This window comes from Rutilus rutilus (assembly GCF_951802725.1).
Source record: "Rutilus rutilus genome assembly, chromosome: 17".
NCBI classification, from domain to species: domain Eukaryota; kingdom Metazoa; phylum Chordata; class Actinopteri; order Cypriniformes; family Leuciscidae; genus Rutilus; species Rutilus rutilus.
Genome location: NC_140230.1, coordinates 2,025,252 through 2,048,709, shown reverse-complemented (window position 1 = coordinate 2,048,709; position 23,458 = coordinate 2,025,252).

The window sequence follows — 23,458 nt, the reverse complement described above, 5'->3', positions numbered from 1 at the left end:
TTATACTGTTGTCTTATAAATACACTTTGGTTTTTTTTTGCTATTCTATTTGTCTTATTTTGTGTTTATTACTCCTCCATTCATTTTGATATATTCCAACTGGACGACAGTTCTCCTTTTATAGTGTAAACTCCTCTTAGTTGCTTAGGGGAGTGTTACAGCATCTTTTAAATGAAGTAATTTATATAAAAAACAAATATTATCAGCTTCTGTAATCTGTATAAAAAGAGAGCGATTCCAGTCGAGCTCATTACGAGCTCATTGACTTTAATTCGTTCACGCCTACTCACTGAGCGCTATTCACAAGATAATGTGTTAAGCCATCTATGCAAAACAGGTAAATGCCCCCAAGCAAATGCATTAAACGCTTCAAGTTTCATCATTCAGTCACCTGCGCGTTGGGAAGATGACACGGTACACCGGTGCGGAAGCCCTTCAGCTCGTCCTGGATACTAGCGACGAAGAGTCCAGATTTTCATCAGAAGAAGAGCGTGACTACTCTAATGACGACCGTTTGTATTTTGAAGAGCGACTTGATCCAACCGTGGATAGAATTTCGGATGAGTAAGTATTTATTCTTACTTGCATTAGTTGACAAGCTATTCAAAACATGGGCTTACATATTATACTGGGTGGACTTGCCACCCAGAGTATTGACATTTGATATCTACCTATATTCAACACGATCTAATGAAAGTGCATATCTATACCATGAATTTAATATCTCGTACCATTTCAACGTCAAAAATGTTTTGTTTTGTTTTTTTGTGTACATATGCTACACCCCTTGGTTAGGAAATTTGTATTTGTATGTGTAGCCTAAATGATATGTTTAGATCATTATGTATGAAAGATAGTAGGCCTAGTAGGTGTTTAGATTATATTTTGACTATATAAATGCTGCCTCATTATCATTAACGATGCATGCTCGCAAATATCAGTTGTAAATGTGTGTAAATGTGCTGAAATGTGTAAATATGTGTTAATGTGTTATTAACACATTAATGTTAAATAAACACATTTAATGTTAATAAATGTGTTAATGAAGTGCACAAATGTGTTAGGCTAATGTTTGCGGTGTGCCTCTCCGGTAATGGCCCATTGACACGCATATAGGCTTATTGCACGCGTCTAAAATTATTTACATCAGTTATTCATTATAGATTAATGCTACTATAGTTATATTTATGTTATAATATTCTTCAACTTTTTTAAAAGGAATGTAGCTTCATCACTACCTCCGCCTGCAACTCGGAGTGCGCTTAGCAACACAGTCAGAAATCAGAAAGAGTAAGTACATATTTACCCACTATTTTACAGATGTTAGTTCAATTTTGTTTATACTTAGTGTTAATAATATGAGCCTGTATGACTTTATTATTTATTTTTGGAGATTGGTTGATGTTACATATGTTTTGTGTTATCAGCATTGCTAAATGTCCATCAGTTATGCATGTGCTGGAATTGTACTCTGTAAAATATATGATAATAACAGTTTTTAACTTTTTTTAAAAGGAATGTAGCTTGTTCACTCTCGCCTTCCACTGCAACGAGGACACGCAGCAACAAAAATCTAAAAGAGTAAGTACATATTTACCTACTATTTTACAGATGTTAGTTACATTTTGTTTATATACTTAGTGATGATACAAATGTAGCCTATATGTGCCTGTGTGGCTTTGCAAAAAATGTGTTGTTATGCATGCACAATATAACAATTATTGATTGGTAATTGTTGCGTTGACTGCCGTTCATCGCCGCCCGCTGGCGGTAGTACGCATTTTCACATGCGCTCAGGTGAGATTAATCTGTAATTAGCTGAGCGCGTGCAACTGCTTCTTCCTGATATGTGCTGTCAGTGTTCAGTAAGGGAAAACGAGCCCACAAACAGTTTGGAAACTCTACAGGTTGCACTGCACAAAACAACAAACTCGTAAAAAACTCTGGAAGACTGCCGGTAAGAAAAACTGATCTGCTTACCTCATAGACTCCTGCCGTTAAAGCCAATGCTGTTCTGAAGCGGTGTTTGTTTTAAAGAGAACGCTACATTGCTACAGTAACTGTTTATGTGGGTGGTGCATGCCCTAACTGTTTATAGTATTCATATATAGGATTTGTATAATGATGATTTAGAATGTTTGCATTGAATATATGGTTTTCCTTTTCAAGTGTGGGAAATTGTGCAGGAAAGCTACAACACTTGACAGTGAAAAACCGCGACTAGTGGTTGAAGTTAACACTCAGTGTCAAATCCCGGCCCAGCCTGGTTCAGAGCAAAGCTCCTGCCCAGCCCAGCAGCACCAAAACTCTCGCGCTGCGCCCAGCTCAACACCAAAGCTCCAGCCCCCTGCTGTAGTCCCAGCGCCGACGCTCCAATCTGACGTTCTAGCTCAGCAATCCCAGCTAAACATGGCCGATTTGAAACCTTTGCAGCAGCTAAAGAAAGAGAGGACTGTTGCCAAACAGCGTTTCTCCCGGTCAGCAAATTCCCTCGTCAAGTCATGCAGGAAAAAGTCTGCAAAGGAGATCATGGACGCCTTCTGTAAAGTCTCACAGGATGCTGACAAAGTGATGGAAGCAAATGACGAGTTGGAAGCCGCTTATGAGGAAGAAGGGGAGAAAGAAGAGGAAGTTGCTTCCAAGGACGAGGTGGTTGCAGACATCAAAAGGACAGGAGAGGAATGTGAAGGGAAACTAGAGGAAGTTGAAGGGATCATTCAGAAGGTCCTATGGAATAACTTTGGCAACTCTGAACTCTCCTTAGCAATGATTTCAGCTGAAAAGGAGTGTGAACGTTTTTCTTCAGTTCGGGCTGACTTGAAGTTGGAGGCGTATGAATTTATGCTCAAAAATCTCGATGAGCTGATCAAGGCAGCAAAAGAAGCGACCTGCCAGTGGAATCGCTGGATCCCGGATGAGGAGCGGAAAGACTTTCAGCAGCGGGTGAGAAATGTCGAAGCCTGCCTGCTAGAGCGAGTGTCAGGGAAAGCCCTGTTTATACAGGCAAAAGTAGAACCCCAACGGGCGTTCCAAGAAACTACCAGTTCACAAGTCCCTGCCATTAAATTGAGGCCGACAGCACTACCAAAATTTGATGGAAGAAAGCGGAACTTCTATCTCTGGAAAAAGGATTGGGAAGCACTCCAGAAACAAGGAGAACCCACAGGTTCCAAGGAGGTAAGAAAGTTCCAGCTGCTGGACAGTCTCGAGGAAAGGGTGGCAAGGGATCTCCGCCTGTCAACTTATGGAACAGCGGATGAAATCTTTCGCGTCCTGGAAAATCGCTTTGGAAACAAGACTGCTATCGCTTTAGAGATTGTGGAGGAATTGCAGGCACTGCCCCCAGTGAAAAGTTACCAACCAAGAAAGATTGTGGACTTGATTCAAGTCATTGAGAAGGCATTGCATGACCTCAGTGTGTTGGGAAACATAGGCGCCTTAAAGAACCCACTTGTGACAATGTCCCTGGAAAGCAAGTTGCCAGAGGGCCTGAAAAAGGAGTGGCTGATTTACATGGCGGAAGAAGAGAATGTATCGTTGGTCGACAGATTTGACATGCTGCTCAAATTTCTCAGGAGCCAGGAAAAGATTTATGAACAGCTGGAGCAATTAAGAGATGATGAGTCTGGGAAAAGGGAGGAAAAAATCCCACAGAAGCATGCCCGGACAAAGGCTACCAAAACTGCTAGCCTTTCAACAGCCTGTGGTGTCTGTGGGGAAAATGGCCATAGAAGGAAGCTCTTCTACTGTAAGAAGTTTAAAACACTCAAGTTGGCAGAAAAGAAAGAAGCAGCAAGACGGCTCGGTGCCTGTGGGAAATGTCTAGAGGTTCATGGTGATGATGGAGAATGCAAAACCAACTTCCTGTGCAGAAACGAAGCATGCAAGGACACTCAGTGCGTGGCGCATCATTACTGCCTCTGTCCTAACTTTGTAAGCAAGGAAAGTGGGCAGAAGAGCTCAAGGCTTAGTCCAGCAAGAGGCGGAGGGCAGAAATACACTGACGCCCAGGAAGACTTCCTGACCAAGTTGCCTCCTGAATTAGCTCAGCAGTGCAGAAATGTCTTCTGTAACTCAGTCTCAAAGACCTTCAGCTCAGCTGCGCCAGAGCGCGGTCTGTTGGCAGAGAGTGGGCTCAATGAGTTCCCGGTCATAATGATGATCCTCGAGGTCACAGCAAATGCTGGGCAAAAAATTGGAACCTTGATAGACCTTGCTTCCGACACAAACTATATTACCCATCAGGCTGCAGACGAGCTAAATCTGAGAAGCGAAGGGGTGACACTCACAGTCCATGGTGTCGGTGGTATGCAGGTCACCGTTGAAACAAAGCGATACCTCTTAAAGATCCGGGTCGCAACCTCAAAGGGCACCCGGAGATCTCATCAGCTTGTCTGTTATGGGCTTGATAGTATTGCAGAGGTGAGTCGTCATGTGTCACCCAAGAAACTGCAGAAAATATTTCCTGAGGTTCCTATTCATGAACTGGTCCGGCCTTCGCAAATCAAGCTCCTCGTCAGTCACAAGGAAGGCCAGCTCGTGCCTCAAAAGGTGTGCTCCGTTGGGAACCTTGTGTTGTGGGATGGCCCCCTGGGGAAAACAGTCGGAGGTTCTCATCCCGATCTTCTTGAAGAAGTAATGGTCACAGCCTATGGGTCCAGGACACATTTCGCACGTTCCATGCGAACAGCTGCCGCTGAGTACAGAGAGGTCAGAGCCAAGAGCCCAGTTCTGCCCCCTCAGCCTGTCTACGCCACCACATCATCTGCTGTCCGGGACTTTATGGCCTGGTGGAAGTGGGACAGCATTGGGGCCGTCTGTGAGCCAAGGTGTGGGGGTTGCAGGTGTGGAAACTGCCAGCCAGGAGGAAAAGAGATGACTCTTTCTGAGGAGCGAGAGCTGGAGCAAATAAAGAGTGGCTTGACATATGTAGTCAGAGATCAGCACAGTGACGAGCCACATTGGCACGCAAAATACCCCTGGACGGAAGATCCGGCCACTCTGCCAAACAATCGAAGAGCTGTAGAAGCTACGTTCTTCAGAACTGAAAAGCAACTGTCGAAGGAGCAGGAGTGGAAAGAGGCCTACAAAACACAAGTCCATGACATGCTTGAGAGAAATGCTGCTGTCAAACTATCCAAAGACGTACTGAGAAACTGGATTGGTCCTGTATGGTATATTGGCCACCTGGTTGCTCCCAACCCCCATTCATTCACCACGCCAGTCCGCCTCGTATGGAACAGCAGTCAAAAGTTCCAGGGCCAGAGCCTGAATGATGTCCTTGTAAAGGGCCCGGATGTCCTCAACAGCATCCGCGCCGTCCTCCTTCGCTTTCGAAAAGGTGTCTTCGCCGCACTCGGGGACATTAAAAAGATGTATAATTCAGTCTGGCTCGAGGACCAAGAAGTACACCTCCACCGATTCCTTTGGAGGGACTCTGAGGATGGGGACGTGCAGGAATATGCAATCACACGGGTAAACATTGGCGATAAGCCAGCCGGCTGCATTGCTCAGGTGGCCATGCGTGAGACTGCGAAGCTGCCAAGGTTCAAGCACCTTAAGGAGGAGTGTCGCGTACTGGAAGAGGATGCATACGTTGACGACATCCTTACATCTCACAACGATCTGGGTCAACTCAAGGTTTTAACAGCCAACATTGAGGGGATCCTGAAAGCGGGAGGATTTCACATGAAGCCATGGATCTACTCGGGTCAAAGTGGGAAGCAAAATTGCAAGGAGCCGCAGAAGCCCAATTGCAAGGAGCCGCAGAAGCCCCCAACAATAGTCCTTCCGAACCAGCTCTCTGAGGGAGAAAATAAAGCACTGGGTCTTGGCTATGATCCTGAAGAGGATAAACTTCACTTGATGGTGGCTGTGAATTTTTCCAAAAAGAAAAGGAAGATGAGGCTGGGCGAAAACCTGTCAAAAGAGGAGGTAAGGGCAGCGGCCCCCAACCCACTCACCCGCAGAGAGCTCTTAAGCCAAGTCTCTGGACTTTATGATCCCCTCGGCCTTGTGACACCGGTCAAACAAAAGGGGGCCATATTAGTGAGAAGGGCCTTTCAAGAGGCAAAAACAAAACACAATGACTCAGAAGGTACCTGGGACATGCCTTTATCTGATGATCTTCGGGAAGATGCCATTCGCCTGCTAGAGGATTATGCTGCACTCAACCAGTTGAGGTTCATCAGAGGCCTTACACCACCTGACCCAGATGATGAGCCCTGTGGCATTACATTCTCTGACGGCAGCGAGAGCTCCTATGGTGCCATCTTATACCTGCGGTGGAAATGCCTTCGAGGAGTGACCATACGGCTGGTTGAAGCCAAAGCCAAGCTGACACCACTGGACCACAAAGGGGACGCTGTAAAGGCCGAAGTCTGTGGAGCTGTGTACGCTGCTCGCCTGAAAAAGTATTTCCAGAAGCACTGCAGAATTCGTGTGGGGAGATGGTATCATCTGGTTGATAGCCAGACCGTCCTGAGTGCAATCCAGAGAGAAAGCTATGGTTACCAGACCTTTTTCGCCAATAGGATTGGGGAAATCCAAGGCAGCACGAATGTCCAAGACTGGTGGTGGATTCCGGGATCTGTTAACATAGCGGACATCATCTCCAGAGGAGCAGACCCCAGGGACTTGGACGGAGGCTCAAAGTGGCAGCTAGGTCCTGAGTTCTTGAGTCTCCCTGAGTGTGAGTGGCCAGTAAAGTCTGCAAAGGATGTTGCTGTTCAAGCAAGAGAGAATATCATGCGTATGCAGAAGAAGGCTTTTAGCGCTGTTCTTACCCGCTCTGGTGGGAAGGAAAAGCTTGATAAGAGCCCCCCTCTGATCCCGAAGTGTTCACACAGACCACCATCTGTTGCATCTTCCAAACTGCTGGACATCAAGAGGTTCAGCAACCTAACATGCCTACTAAAGACACTTGCACTGACCTGGAGGGCAGCTAAACAGTTCCTGCACACCAGAGCCATGGGGATGGCAAAGTGGGAGGCTATACCATCGTCTGGCATTGTCACTGCAACAGAGAGGGAGGATGCCTTCAGAGATCTCTGCCTGGCTGCCCAAGAAGGAGCAAACTTCCCCACCACCACGACGGATCGGCTGGTTGTGTTTAAGGATGCAACGAGCGGGCTGATGTTGTGCGGAGGGAGGATCCAGTACTTTAAAGAGGATCGCTTGGCTGTTCCGTTACTTCCCTTCAGTAGTTGGCTAGGGACTTTGCTGGCATATCAAGGTCATCAGGAAGGGCATGAAGGGATCGCTGGAACAGTGCTGAGGATGCGGCAGAGGGCTTGGGTCGTGCAAGGAAGGAGATTGGCTGAAAAGGTGGTCAACCAGTGTGTCCCCTGCAAGAAGGCCAAGGCTCGGGCATGCCAGCAAGTCATGGGGGCTCTACCTGTGGAAAGATCAAGGCCTGCTTTGCCATTTCAGTTTACCTCCATTGACTTGTTTGGCCCATACTTGGTGAGGGATGATATCAAGAGGAGAACATCCATGAAGGCCTGGGGTGTAGTATTTTGCTGTATGGCAAGCAGAGCCATCCACATTGAATTAGCCAGCAGTCTGTCCACAGAGAGCTTCCTGATGGCCTACCAGAGGTTTGCTGCCATCCGAGGCCACCCCCTCAAAATCTGGTCAGACCCAGGAACCAACTTTATTGGAGCAAGGTCGGTGCTGAAAGATCTAAATGCATTCTTACAGAGTCAAGACCTGATTGGCCTGGAAGACCTTGCTGCAAGAAATGGGACGAGCTGGGTGTGGAACGTGCTTCCTGCTGATTCACCGCATCGGAATGGGGCTGCTGAAGCTGCCGTTCGCATCGCTAAAAGAGCTCTGCAAAGTTTGGGCGGGTCGACAACTCTTACATTTAGTGAGTTCCTCACAGCACTTCAGTTGGCTGCAAATCTGGCAAATGAGCGGCCTATTGACGCAAGGGTGCAGAGTAGAGAAGGCCGGGTTCAATACGTGACGCCAAACGCTCTTCTTCTGGGACGAGCATCGCAAGATGGTGACGTCAGAATGTTTGATTTTGCCAACTACCCCTACAAGCGCCTTCAAGACATTCAAAGCCAGGTCAACGACTTCTGGAGGGCCTGGAGTCAGCTCGCCGGCCCGAATCTCTTTATTCGACCTAAGTGGCACACCCAGGAAAGGAATGTTGCTGTAGGGGACGTGGTCTGGCTTTGCGACCAGAATGCTTTGAGAGGCCAATTCCGGCTGGGAAGAGTTGTCGCAGTGGCTTCAGACCAAAAGGGTGTTGTACGGGATGCAGAGGTCCTGGTCACTAGCTATTGTGCTCGAGTACCCCAACCAAAGCCAGCACCACAGTCCTCAGCATCCTGTGACCGGAAAGGAAGTCCCGGTATCGTGCTGCGGAGAGATGTCCGGCGGCTAGTCGTTCTTTTGCCTGCTGAGGAGCAGGTAGCCTCTCCTAAGTGACGTGTGGTTCACAACCTTTTCTGTTCTGTGTGCACAAAAAGCTTGAGTGGGAGGTGTTGCGTTGACTGCCGTTCATCGCCGCCCGCTGGCGGTAGTACGCATTTTCACATGCGCTCAGGTGAGATTAATCTGTAATTAGCTGAGCGCGTGCAACTGCTTCTTCCTGATATGTGCTGTCAGTGTTCAGTAAGGGAAAACGAGCCCACAAACAGTTTGGAAACTCTACAGGTTGCACTGCACAAAACAACAAACTCGTAAAAAACTCTGGAAGACTGCCGGTAAGAAAAACTGATCTGCTTACCTCATAGACTCCTGCCGTTAAAGCCAATGCTGTTCTGAAGCGGTGTTTGTTTTAAAGAGAACGCTACATTGCTACAGTAACTGTTTATGTGGGTGGTGCATGCCCTAACTGTTTATAGTATTCATATATAGGATTTGTATAATGATGATTTAGAATGTTTGCATTGAATATATGGTTTTCCTTTTCAAGTGTGGGAAATTGTGCAGGAAAGCTACAACACTTGACAGTAATGTTAATATAAAAGAGCTTATATTGTGTTGCTTTATCAGCATTGCTAAATGTCCATCAGTTATGCATGTGCTGGAATAGTACTCTGTAAAATATATGATAAAAATAGTTTTCAACTTTTTTTAAAAGGAATGTAGCTTGTTCACTCTCGCCTTCCACTGCAACTCGCAGGACACGCGGCAACGGAAATCAAAAAGAGTAAGTACAATTCCCTTTTGTGGTCACTCCGAGTTACGTCGGATGACAACGATTGGGGTTTCGCTTAGAAGCCTATCACCTTCGAGTATATAAAACGAGCCAATGGCAATGAAATGCCATGGGTCTGCGGGATTTGCATAGCGTATCTCCGCCCACCGCAGGGGGTATATAAGGAAGTACGCTGGCAACATGCAGATATGTTTTCGCTTCGGAGCCGAGAACTTCTCCACTCCACGCAAGCCAAAATCCTGAGTTATTCTTCTCAAATAACCTCTCAGTGACGGCGATTTCAGCGAGTGCACACTACCCTGCTGATCTGGTCAGTGATCTGACAGTTAGTGTGATTTCTCCCTGTTCGCTTCAACATCCACGGAGTTTTCCTCTCACAAAAACAGCATTGCACGTGGCACGTCTTTTTAAAGATGCCTCGCCCGTGCACTTCTGGTTGTGGTCGCGATGTATTCTTTGCTGATGGGCACAATCTCTGCTTAGCGTGTTTGGGCGTTGATCACGCTAAAGCAGCGTTTGTGGATGACTCATGTTCTCACTGCGGGAACATGACCATCTCCATGCTGCGGTCGAGACTCAGTGAGCTCCCCAGAGTGAGAGTCCCCCTACCCACACCCCGATCTACTGACTCCCCGAGAGCTAGTACTTCGGCTGGTGGCCGGGGTGACCTGAGGGTGACTGTGTGGAGCACACCGCCGATACGTCCACGGTCCACACGCCCCTCTTCAGCATCGGTACCCGCGAGTGTTCAAACTGAGACCGCTGGTCCCTCTACGGAGGCCCCGCGTGTTTCGTTTGGAGCTCCAGCAGAGGATGCAATGTCGATCACTGCATCACAAGGTGGGCATGAGTCCTTGGGAAGTGAAGATTCGGCTGTGTTGCCGCCCTCGGGTGTGCCAGCATTGCCCGAGTCTGATCCCGAGCTGACTGCCATGCTTTCCCGGGCAGCCGCGGCCATTGGGCTCGAGTGGTCCCCGCCACCCGATCCAGTGCGCTCGCGGCTGGATGATTGGTTTTTGGGAGTGGCCGCTGACACTCGTCGCCGCCCAACCCCAATACCATTCTTCCCGGAAGTGCATGAGGAAGTCACGCGGTCCTGGAAGGCCCCCATGTCTTCCCGTGATCGTTCGTCGGCTTTCTCCGCCTTTCCTCCCCTCGATAAGGCTGATGCTTGTGGGTACACTGGGATTCCCCCGGTCGAACGTTCTGTCGCGATGCAGCTGTGTCCGACAAGCGCTTCATCGCCTGGTGATCCTAAGCACCCATCCAAAGCCTGTAGATTTTCGTCTACTATGGTGGCGAAGTCTTACAGAGCGGCGGGACAGGCAGCTGCCTCTTTGCATGCCATGGCCATCTTGCAGGTCTACCAGGCCAAGATGCTCCGTGACATGCACGAGGGTAGGACAGACCCAGGGCTCTTCGATGAGCTGCGCGCCGCCATCGACCTCGCTCTCCGAGCGACGAAGGTGACCGCGCGCTCCCTGGGTCTGGTGATGTCCACAGCTGTGGTCCAGGAGCGACATCTCTGGCTGAACCTGGCCGATATGTGTGAGCCCGAGCGGACTCGTCTGCTCGATGCTCCCATATCCCAGGCCGGCCTTTTCGGCGGTGCCGTCGAGGACTTTGCCCAGCAGTTCTCGACCGCCCAGAAGCAGACTGAGGCGATCAAGCACATTCTGCCCCGACGCTCCGCTGCTGCTCAGCCGTCGGCACAGAATCCTCAGCCTGCTCGCCGCCGAGGGCGCCCTCCCGCCCCTCCCGCACGGCCCCAGCAGCAGCCGCCTTCATCTGGGCCGCGTCGTGGAGGAAGCCGCAGGAAGGCGCCACAGCCCTCTCCGGCCCCGCGGCCCGCTAAACGCCAGGCCAAGCAGCGCCCCTGAGACGGGCTGCTCAGGATTGGCGCTCAATTCTGTTCAGGAGCTGGTAGCAGGGCCACTCCTTCCCCCGGTGGAGGGCCGGGGGAGAATCTTTTGTTCTCAGACAGAATTGAATCCCCCAATCCTGAGCTGTCCCAGAGGTGCGGGATGACAGCACGCGCCGCCCACGGGCCACGCTCCTCTCATCCCCCTCTGTCGCCAGACCCCTGCCAGAGCACGCCCCCGTGGGACGCGCGCCCTCCCCTGGCCTCCTCTGGCAGGACGCGGTTAATGACCGTGCCCCCGCACAGGGCCGCTATGCCACCCTCGCCGGTGCCGGTCAATCCGCCTCGCTGCCCCACCGACGGTACGTCTGTGGTTCGTATGACCCCGCTGGTGCACTTTCTGGAGGCCTGGCTAGAGCTTCCCAGACTGTCCCGCTGGGTCGCGAGAACCATCAGATTCGGCTACGCGATTCAGTTCGCGATATCTCCTCCCCGCTTCAGGGGAGTCCGCTTCACTATGGTCGGTGGCAATGCCCCTGTCATGAGAGCGGAGGTCGCCACCCTACTGGCGAAGGGTGCGATCGAGATTGTCCCTCCAGCCGAGATGAAGTCCGGCTTCTACAGCCCTTACTTCATTGTACCCAAGAAGTCCGGTGGGTTACGACCAATCCTCGACCTACACGTCTTGAACCGCTCCCTTCACAGGCTGCCGTTCAAGATGCTAACGGCCAAACACATCCTCCAGTGTGTGCGGCCGCAGGATTGGTTTGCAGCGATCGACCTGAAGGACGCCTACTTCCATGTCTCCATTTTACCTCGACACAGACCGTTTCTACGGTTTGCTTTCGAGGGGCAGGCATACCAGTACGCGGTTCTCCCTTTCGGGCTAGCCCTGTCTCCTCGCGTCTTTACGAAGGTCGTCGAGGCAGCCCTTGTTCCCCTCCGGGAACACGGGGTTCGCATCCTGAACTATCTCGACGACTGGCTGATCCTAGCTCACTCTCGAGACCAGGTTTGCGAACACAGGGACCTAGTGCTCCGGCACCTAGCTCGTCTGGGCCTTCGGGTCAACTGGGAGAAGAGCAAACTCTGCCCCGCGCAGAGGATCTCTTTTCTCGGTATGGAGATCGACTCGGTCGCCATGTGCGCGCAGCTTACGAGCGAGTGCGCGCAGTCACTGCTGACTTGTCTTCGTCAGTTCGAGGGCAAGAGTGCGGTTCCACTGAAACTTTTTCAGAGGCTCCTGGGGCATATGGCATCCGCAGCCGCAGTAACGCCACTGGGATTGCTTCATATGAGACCGCTTCAGCTTTGGCTTCGCGATCGACTCCCGAGGTGGGCATGGCAACACGGCACGCTCCGAGTCCCAGTGACTCCAGCCTGCCGTCAGACCTTCACCCCGTGGACGAACCTCAGTTTTCTACGGGCCGGAGTGCCCCTAGAACGAGTTTCCCGGCATGTTGTTGTATCAACAGATGCCTCCACCACGGGCTGGGGCGCCATGTGCAATGGACATGCTGCCGCGGGCTCCTGGACAGGACCCCAGCGCCTTTGGCATGTCAATTGCCTCGAGTTGCTGGCTGTACGTCTCGCCCTGCACCGCTTCCATGCGCTGCTCAAGGGTCAGCACGTTCTAGTCCGTTCAGACAATACCGCGACAGTAGCGCACATCAACCACCAGGGTTAATACCGCGACGAGCTGTCTCGAGTTCGGCCTCTCGCTGGAGAATGGCGACTCCATCCCCAGTCGGTCCAGCTGATTTGGGATCAGTTCGGCGACGCACAGGTAGACCTGTTTGCCTCCCACGACTCGTCCCACTGCAACCTGTATTATTCCCTGACCGAGGGCACGCTCGGCACGGATGCACTGGCGCACAGCTGGCCGCGGGCCCTACGCAAGTATGCGTTTCCCCCAGTGAGCCTTCTTGCGCAGACTTTGCGCAAGATCAGGGAGGACGAGGAGCAGGTCATTTTGGTTGCCCCGTATTGGCACAACCGGATCTGGTTCTCCGAACTTGTACTCCTCGCGACAGCACCTCCCTGGCCAATTCCTCTGAGGAAGGACCTCCTTTCTCAGGGACGGGGCACCCTTTGGCACCCTCGTCCCGATCTTTGGAACCTCCACGTGTGGCTCCTGGACGGGACGAGGCAGGTTTGAGTACCCTACCACCTGCGGTGGTGGCTACCATCACTTCCGCTAGAGCATCGTCCACGAGACATGCCTATGCGTTGAAGTGGAACCTCTTCGTCAACTGGTGTTCTTCTAAACATCAAGAACCCACGAAATGCCCGATCAGTGTCGTGCTTTCCTTCCTGCAAGAAGGGTTGGAGCGAAGGCTGTCTCCCTCCACCCTGAAAGTGCATGTTGCCGCCATTGCCGCACATCACGACGCAGTTGATGGTAAGTCTCTGGGAAAGCACGACCTGATCATCAGGTTCCTGAGGCGAGCGAGGAGAATCGTCCTCCCCTCGTACCCTCTTGGGACCTCTCAGTGGTTCTAACTGCCCTGCAGAGTGGTCCATTTGAGCCTTTGCAATCAGTAGAGCTTAAGTTCCTGTCTATGAAGACAGCGCTCCTGGTTGCATTGGCCTCCATCAAGAGGGTAGGGGACCTGCAGGCATTTTCGGTTGACGAAGCGTGCCTGGAATTCGGGCCGGCTAACTCTCACGTGATCCTGAGACCCCAGCCTGGATATGTGCCCAAGGTTCCTACCACACCCTTTCGAGACCAGGTAGTGAACCTGCAAGCGCTGCCCTTGGAGGAGGCAGACCCAGCCTTGGCACTGCTCTGTCCAGTACGCGCCCTCCGTGCTTACGTAGACAGAACGCAGTGTTTCAGGACCTCAGACCAGCTCTTTGTCTGTTATGGTGGGAAGCTGAAGGGAAAGGCTCTCTCAAAGCAAAGGTTATCCCACTGGATAGTGGATACCATTGCTTTGGCATACCAGCAGCAAGGTCGTCAATGCCCCCTTGGTGTGAAAGCCCACTCCACTCGTAGTGTGGCTTCCTCTTGGGCTCTAGCGCATGGCGCCTCGCTAACAGACATTTGTAGAGCTGCAGGCTGGGCGACACCCAACACATTCGCGAGATTCTATAATCTCCGAGTAGAGCCAGTTTCTACTCATGTACTTGCTTCAACCAGCCGGTACTAGATTCTGCTCAGGTGTCTTCGCTTGCTCGCCTTTCCTCTCCACGGACGGGATACGTGCGATTTTCTTCTCAGGTGAGTCTGATAAGCTCTGAGTTTCCTCCAGCACCGGTGACGTCAGCGCCTGAGTTATGCCAATCTGCCATAACGCAGCTTTTGCACTTGACTAGGTGCCTCCATGTGCATGGTTCCCCCTCTGGGCGACCCCCACATGTGTATTTCCACTGTAAGTCTCTTTTGAGCGTGTGTCTTTCCCTTGGCAAGCCACCTTGCCACCCCTGGGGTTTAAATATTCCACCTGCGGCTGGACACCTCAGTGATACTCCATATGCATCCCTCTGGGTCATATGTGTCTCTCCCCCCTTAATGGTTGGGCGTAATTGCATATTTCTCCTGAGATATGCTTCCCAGTGTACCTTGGTATTCCTGTGTTAGGTAGGACTCCTTCGTTCGTGCTAGTCTCACAACAGGGAGCTCAGACTTACGCAGGGCACTGGATGATAGCCGAGGTGGCGTGATTAGACTGGAACCCCAATCGTCGTCATCCGACGTAACTCGGAGTGACCACGAAAGGGAACGTCTCGGTTACGTATGTAACCCTCGTTCCCTGAGTAGTCTTCCTGCCACTTCCGCTGTATCGCTGAAAAACGCCTGGGTCCAGTTTCGACTCCTCAGCGAAGACATCTCTTGTGCAGACAATCTGCATGTTGCCAGCGTACTTCCTTATATACCCCCTGCGGTGGGCGGAGATACGCTATGCAAATCCCGCAGACCCATGGCATTTCATTGCCATTGGCTCGTTTTATATACTCAAAGGTGATAGGCTTCTAAGCGAAACCCCAATCGTCGTCATCCGACGTAACGTCTCCGTTCCCTACTCAGGGAACGAGGGTTACATACGTAACGAGACGATTTATCTACTATTTTTATACCTACTACTGTGGCTTTGCAAAAAATGTGTTATGCATACACAATATTACAATTATTGATTGGTAATGTTAATATGAAAGAGCTTGGTAACCCTTTATTTTACAGTCCCCTAATTACTAGGTATTTACCTAGTAAATACATGGTAAGTTATAGTTGTTTTTTGGTAATTACCACAGGTAACAAGTATGCAAATGCAGAGAAACTACAAACTAATTACTAGGTATTTACCTGGTAAGCATATGGTAAATTATAGTATTTTAGTGTGTAATTACTTAAGGTGATTAGTATGCAATTACAGAGAAACTACCAGGGGAAAAAAACACCGTTAAATATCAACTCAACAAAGTACTGTGTACTTGTTACCTGTTTAGGTTGGTAATAACTCCGATTTAATTGTGTACTTCCTCAGAATGTAGGCAGACTATTTTTAGAAACACCTCCAGTATTACTCATCAATTCAAGTTAGGTTTGTAGTTATCCTAGGGTTATGTTGGTAACAGTCCATGTTTATTTATTACTATCTTGAAATGAAGACGTAGTTTCCAATAAATTACCTTGTCTTACATAGTTGTTGTTCATTGCTACACCCATTTATAGAGGGTTTATCAAATAATTTACCTTACACTTACCTGGTAACTACCCCGCAGGAACAGTTTTTCATAATGTCATGGCACATCTTAAATACTGGGTATGTTCTTGCAGATGTTTTTACAATTTACTCAGTAAGTAAAGTGCAACTGTACTGTAAAATGAAGCCTTGTTTATTTCCATGGTATTACCGGAATTGTACCATATAACTTGATCATTCCCTTTTCCATATAGTCACATTTTTTTACCTCGTATGTCCTGCAACGTTACCAAGGAAAACATGACAATTTACTCAGTAAGTAAAGTGAAACTGTACTGTAAAATGAAGCCTTGTTTATTTCCATGGTATTACCGGAATTGTACCATATAACTTGATCATTCCCTTTTCCATATAGTCACATTTTTTTACCTCGTATGTCCTGCAACGTTACCAAGGAAAACATGACAATTTACTCACTAAGTAAAGTGCAACTGTACTGTAAAAGGAAGCCTTGTTTATTTCCATGGTATTACCGGAATTGTACCATATCATTCCCTTTTCCATAGTCACATATTTTTTTTATTTTACCTCATATGTCCTGCAATGTTACCAAGGAAAACATGACAATTTACTCAGTAAGTAAAGTGAAACTGTACTGTAAAAGGAAGCCTTGTTTATTTCCATGGTATTACCGGAATTGTACCATATCATTCCCTTTTCCATAGTCACATTTTTTTTTTATTTTACCTCATATGTCCTGCAATGTTACCAAGGAAAACATGACAATTTACTCAGTAAGTAAAGTGAAACTGTACTGTAAAAGGAAGCCTTGTTTTTTCCATGGTATTACCAGACTCTTACCACATCCTTTGCTACTGCTTAAACATTTTTGAAATCACAAACTTTTACCGTGTGTTCTGCAACTTAACTAAAACATTCCAGCCTGGTCTCATTGTTAATACGTAGTATTAACACGTAATTTTCAAAGATAGAAAACTACATAGGCTACAGTTATGAAGAAAAACAACGTACGTGTAATCACAATAATTTATTTATTGCGAAAATGTCAAAACCGGTACCAAAAGTCGTTCACATGACGATGTGTTGCAGTCACAGTCCTCTCTTTCAGTATATAATAATTTTGAATGAGGTAATTTACAGAGCAGAATTTAAATGATTAATCCATGAAAATGTTAATCCGGCTTCGCTCTGTGTGAAGGCGCGCGCGGCGCGCTTCTCCATTTCAAATATAGTTTACCGACTGAAATACAACATGTCGCAATCTGTGACGAACATAGACGAACAGGCGAGAGCCAATGAGCGTTTGATATCACTGCCGTAAAACATGTCGTAACGCTTCTTGAGGGCGCAATTTTTTAATTTTAATTCATCAACGAGCGCGGGTCCGCGGGATTTGACAGTTACAGACTGCGCTGTTGTTAAAGCCTGTGGAATGGAGATGAAGATCACTCACTGGATAAAGGGCTGAATTTGGATCTCTTTCTTGCAAACGTATGGATTCTAAAGATTTGGATTATATCAAGTAGGCTATAATAAAATTTATGTCTTTTGTGAATTTATGTTGGGTTTTGGTTGTATTATTGTTCTATTGGAAAAAACGCATTTTGTGTCTCACTGTAAATAAACTAAATATTAAAATGGTTAAACGATTAAATAAGGTACTTTTAAGGTTTTAAAGTGTATTCTTGTTTAACTGCATGTATGCTAATCTTCCGAAACGAGTTTGCAGCAGAAGGCACGAACAGAGCGAAATGTTATTAGTCTATTTCTTGAGTAAACTGCATAAATGCGACTGAAAACGTAATTGATAAGACATTTGAATGCAATAGAGTCAAAACATTAATGCCACGATTTTAATATGCATAAATAAGAATGCGTACGAATACGTCGGTATAGAGTTGTTCATACGTAAATAATTTATGTTTTTGTGCTGTTAATGCAAACATTTTACGTTTTAGTGCTGTAAATACTATACGTTTCTGTGTGTATAAAACGTAAGTAAATGTACGTATGGTAGAATTACACTTTACGTAAAAATACACACGTATTCTCATGAGATCACGTTGAACATTCTCAGTAAGTAAAGTGAAACTGGAACGTTACTGTAAAAGGAAGCCTTTTTATTTCCATGGAATTACTGGGATCTTACCCTATAATCTGTAATAGGTACAGTTACGTAGCTATAACAGATTATAGGGTAAGATCCCAGTAATTCCATGGAAATAAAAAAGGCTTCCTTTTACAGTACAGTTTCACTTTACTTACTGAGTAAATTGTCATGTTTTCCTTGGTAACGTTGCAGGACATACGAGGTAAAAAATTGTGACTATATGGAAAAGGGGAATGATCAGGTTATATGGTACAATTCTGGTAATACCATGGAAATAAACAAGGCTTCATTTTACAGTACAGTTACACTTTACTTACCAAGAAAATTGTCATGTTTTCCTTGGTAACGTTGCAGGACATACTAGGAAAACAAATAAATAAAAATGTGACTATGGAAAAGGGAATGATATGGTACAATTCCGGTAATACCATGGAAATAAACAAGGCTTCATTTTACAGTACAGTTTCACTTTACTTACTGAGTAAATTGTCATGTTTTCCTTGGTAACGTTGCAGGACATATGAGGTAAAAAAAGTGACTATATGGAAAAGGGAATGATCAAGTTATATGGTATAATTCCGGTAATACCATGAAATAAACAAGGCTTCATTTTACAGTACAGTTGCACTTTACTTACTGAGTAAATTGTAAAAACATCTGCAAGAACATACCCAGTATTTAAGATGTGCCATGACATTATGAAAAACTGTTCCTGCGGGGTAGTTACCAGGTAAGTGTAAGGTAAATTATTTGATAAACCCTCTATAAATGGGTGTAGCAATGAACAACAACTATGTAAGACAAGGTAATTTATTGGAAACTACCGTCTTAATTTCAAGATAGTAATAAATAAACATGGACTGTTACCAACATAACCCTAACCCCAACTACAAACCTAACTTGAATTGATGAGTAATACTGGAGGTGTTTCTAAAAATTGGCTGCCTACATTCTGAGGAAGTACACAATTAAATCAGAGTTATTACCAACCTAAACAGGTAACAAGTACACAGGACTTTGTTGAGTTGATATTTAACAGTGGTGTTTTTTTCCCTGGTAGTTTCTCTGTAATTGCATACTAATCACCTTAAGTAATTACACACTAAAATACTATAATTTACCATATGCTTACCAGGTAAATACTTAGTAGTTAGTTTGTAGTTTCTCTGCATTTACACACTTGTTACCTGTGGTAATTACCAATAACCAACTATAACTTACCATGTATTTACCAGGTAAATACCTAGTAATTAGTTTGTAGTTTCTCTGCATTTACATACTTGTTACCTGTGGTAATTACCAATAACCAACTATAACTTACCATGTATTTACTAGGTAAATACCTAGTAATTAGGGGACTGTAAAATAAAGGGTTACCCCTTTATTAATATTATTATTTTTATAGGAATGTGGCAAAGAGGGCCAAGACAAACATTCAGACGAGCAACAAGGAGTCCACTCTGTCATGGAAAACAGAGACTGACATTGATATGGTTCCACAGACTCTGAGATTCCTGCCTGCCCGGGAACTTGGACCACAGCTGAGTTCTGCTGACACACACACTCCCCAGACTCTCTTCAAAATGTTTTTTTTCTGAGAATGCAGTTTCAACTCTGTGCCACAACACCAATGCTCAGGCTGATAAAATTACAATAAAACAGATTGAAAAACAAAACATTTGAATCTCCTCATTCTTTGTTCAGGCTGCCTCACTTGATGGCCCATTAGCACTTGGGGGAGCGTCTATGTCACACCCCTGGTCTGAATCTCATTAATATTGATGACCCATTACCACTCCCACGCATAAACCTCTTCTGACAAAAAAACTGTTTTACAATGTTTAAATCAATGTAGTGTTTTATGTGAACGATTAGGCAGGATGATTTTCACATCATTTTGAAGCTAGAACTCAAAGGGACAACATCCATTAGTCAAAAGTCTTGTGGACACATATTTAATGTTTTGTGGTCTTAATTCAGCAACTTTCATTTTAATTTTTTCTAATAACCACGCATAAACATTATTCTCTTAAAAATACAAACATCTACATACACGTTGCTCGCATATTATGGTTGCCCTGTTTGTGCTGTATAGAGTGAATTTACACCTTTGCCATTAACATGTTTATAAATAACTGAAAAAAGCACAAATGTCAAGGCATGTCAGAACATCTCAAGGACCCCAAAAACAGCTTGGTCCCCAGAGGGTTAAGAAACCACAATTAGATCATAATAACCTAGCAAATTACAGACCCATTTCAAATCTTCCATTTATGTCTAAAATATTAGAAAAAGTGGTGTCCGCTCAATTGTGCTCTTTCTTGCAAGAAAATGATATCTATGAAAAATTTCAGTCAGGATTCAGGCCGCATCATAGCACAGAAACTGCACTCGTTAAAATTACAAATGATTTACTTCTAGCTTCTGACCAAGGCTGTATCTCAATACTAGTTTTACTCGATCTTAGTGCTGCGTTCGACACTATAGATCATAAAATACTCTTAGATCGACTACAAAACTACACTGGTGTTCAGGGACAGGCATTAAACTGGTTCAGATCGTACTTATCAGACCGTTACCATTTTGTCTGTTTAAATGGGGAAAAATCGAAGATAACATCAGTAAACTATGGAGTGCCGCAAGGATCTGTGTTAGGCCCTCTGCTATTCTCAATATATATGCTGTCACTTGGTAATATTATAAGAAAACATGGAATTAACTTCCACTGTTATGCTGATGACACTCAGTTATATATTTCATCACGACCAGATGAAAATAATAAATTATCTAAATTGACAGAGTGTGTTAAAGATATAAAATACTGGATGACGTGTAATTTTCTGCTATTAAATTCAGATAAAACGGAGGTATTACTTATTAGTCCAAAAAACTGCCCACAGAACCTCTTACAATACAACTTTGATTTAGAAGGGTGTCCTGTTACTTTATCCACTACAGTAAAAGACCTGGGTGTTATATTAGACCGCAACTTGTCTTTTGAAAATCATATTTCATATGTTACAAGAACAGCCTTTTTCCACCTTAGAAACATTGCTAAGCTACGTAACATGCTATCTGTTTCTGATGCAGAAAAGTTAGTTCACGCATTCATGACCTCGAGACTAGATTACTGTAATGCCTTATTAGCTGGTTGTCCTGCATCCTCAATAAACAAGCTAAATTTAGTCCAAAATGAACCACTAAGTCCACTAAAGGAGGGAGGGCGTTTTCACATTTAGCTCCTAAACTCTGGAATGGCCTTCCTGATATTGTTCGAGGCTCAGACTCGCTGTCCCAGTTTAAAACTAGACTAAAGACGCATCTCTTTAGCCAAGCATTCACATAATACTTACCTTTTATACTACAGTTGAATCAGATTGAATGCATTAATATTACGAACAGCAGCTACGCTAATTATTTTCCATATGCTTTTCTGTTTTCTCGGGACGCTAGTCCCGAGGTAAATACAGATCGTCAGCTCCAGTTTGTATCCAGCCTCCCATGGAAACTACAGATGCCCCAACACCCGTGCAGAGACGACTCGAAGCCCTTGAAGAGACGACTCGAAGCCTGTGAAGAGACGACTTGACGCCTGTGAAGAGACGACTCAACGCTGGCGATATGTTTATGCCCTAAATCAATACATGATTAACTAACTGTATTTCTCTATGTACATTTCTGAAATGCACTTTCTGTAAAGCTGCTTTGAAACAATATGTATTGTGAAAAACGCTATACAAATAAATTTGAATTGAATTGAATTATTGTTTATTTTTCTATTTTTTATTTCTAATATTGTTATTACAGTGTGACCTAAAATAAATAGGAAAATAAACATGTCCAAGTGTGTGTTTTTTCATATAGATTTTAATTTAATGCAATAAAAATGTAAAAGTGCTTGAAGTGTGTAATATAATGTAAAACAAAGTTTTATTTTCTTAAATAAGGCATACTGGGATAGTGACCCAAGTTAGGTTATTTTTGACCCAACTCCAGGGTTAAAAAAGGAGCAACTAATTTTTGGGTTATTTCTACCCAGATGTTGGGTTTTTTTAAACCCAACATTTGGGTCAGGTATTTAACCCAGAATTTGGGTCAAAAAGCATAACCCAATTTTCTGAGTTGAAATAACCCATAAATTAGTTGGTCCCTTTTTAACCCAGGAGTTGGGTCAAAAATAACCCATTATGGGTTATTTTTGACCCAGGAGTTTTTAGAGTGTAGAGAAACTTAATGGCAGAAAAACAAAGGCATGAGGGCAGAGAAACATGAGGGCATGAGAGGATGGAAATAAAGATGGTGGGGTAAGGAAGGAGAAACCCAGAGAAACCATTTACATCTAGCATGATAAGGTGAGAAGATAAAGAAATGGGGAACAGAGAAATCTGGAATGAAGACCTCCTCTCATGTAGCCTTATATTCTTATATCCCTGTTTCTCTCTGTCTGACACATGATACATAATAAATTGAGATCTCTTGGCAAAAGCAACTGGTGTACCTTCCGTGATTCAACCATAATGGGGGAAACCATGATTTTTAAATCTACAGTTGGCGTCACTAAGAACAGGATTGACATTTTCAGGCATTTGTCTCAATCATTTCAGGTAAGACCTTATTTTATTCTTAAATAATTCTGAGTCTGCCTGATGATTAGACATTGACTGAAACTGCTTAAAAGAACTGTAATAAAGATATTAAGCCGTTATTTCAACATAATATCTTGTTATTTCGACATAAGTCGTTATTTCAACATAATATCTTGTCATTTCGACATAAGAAGTCGTTATTTCGACATAAGTCGTTATTTCAACATAATATCTTGTTATTTCGACATAAGAAGTCATTTCAACATAATATCTTGTTATTTCGACATAAGAAGTCGTTATTTCCACATAAGTCATTAATTCGACATAATAGCTCGTTATTTCGACATAATAAGGGGACATTCTAATCTGCATTAAGCCACATTAAGCGTTCTTATAATGGTTTTCTATTGGAGGAAAATGCTTAACGTGTAATTAAACGTTGCGTTCATATTCTGGGCTCATCTGATTTTTTGTACATATAGCATAGCCTACTTTATGATTTTAGTATCATAATGATTAATAAATGCACGCACAATTATCCGTGAACTTGATTTGAACAAATGCCTTTCAACTTGTGTGTGCAAAATTCAGAATTAAATGAATGTGCAGTAATTTGTACAAATAGAGAGTCTGTAGGCCTGTAGGTCTGTAGAAAGAAAAACTTGTGGCTTTTAACTGTGGTTTAGCTAGCTATTTGAGTAAATGAAAACATAATACTTACATTTAAATGTGGATTTGTCGTCCACCACCGAACTCTCGGCCACAATTTTTTTAAATAAAAATGCTGTCGTCACCGGCGCGCAATGAATTATGGGGTAGGATAGGCCGCTAAGGATCCATTTATGGGTGCTTCTCATTTCTTATTTGTGCATCCTCGTTTCCTTTCCTCGCTTACTTTCCTCTCGTCTCAGCTCCACTCCTGTAGAGAGCGAGGAAAGGCTGCAAGGAAAGAAAATGAGGACGGAGGAATCGAATGAAACTTTTTTATACATTGGAATACATGATCACTCGAGCGTCACTTCATAGCGTCATCAGCAGCACTCAAAGGATCTGCCCTTA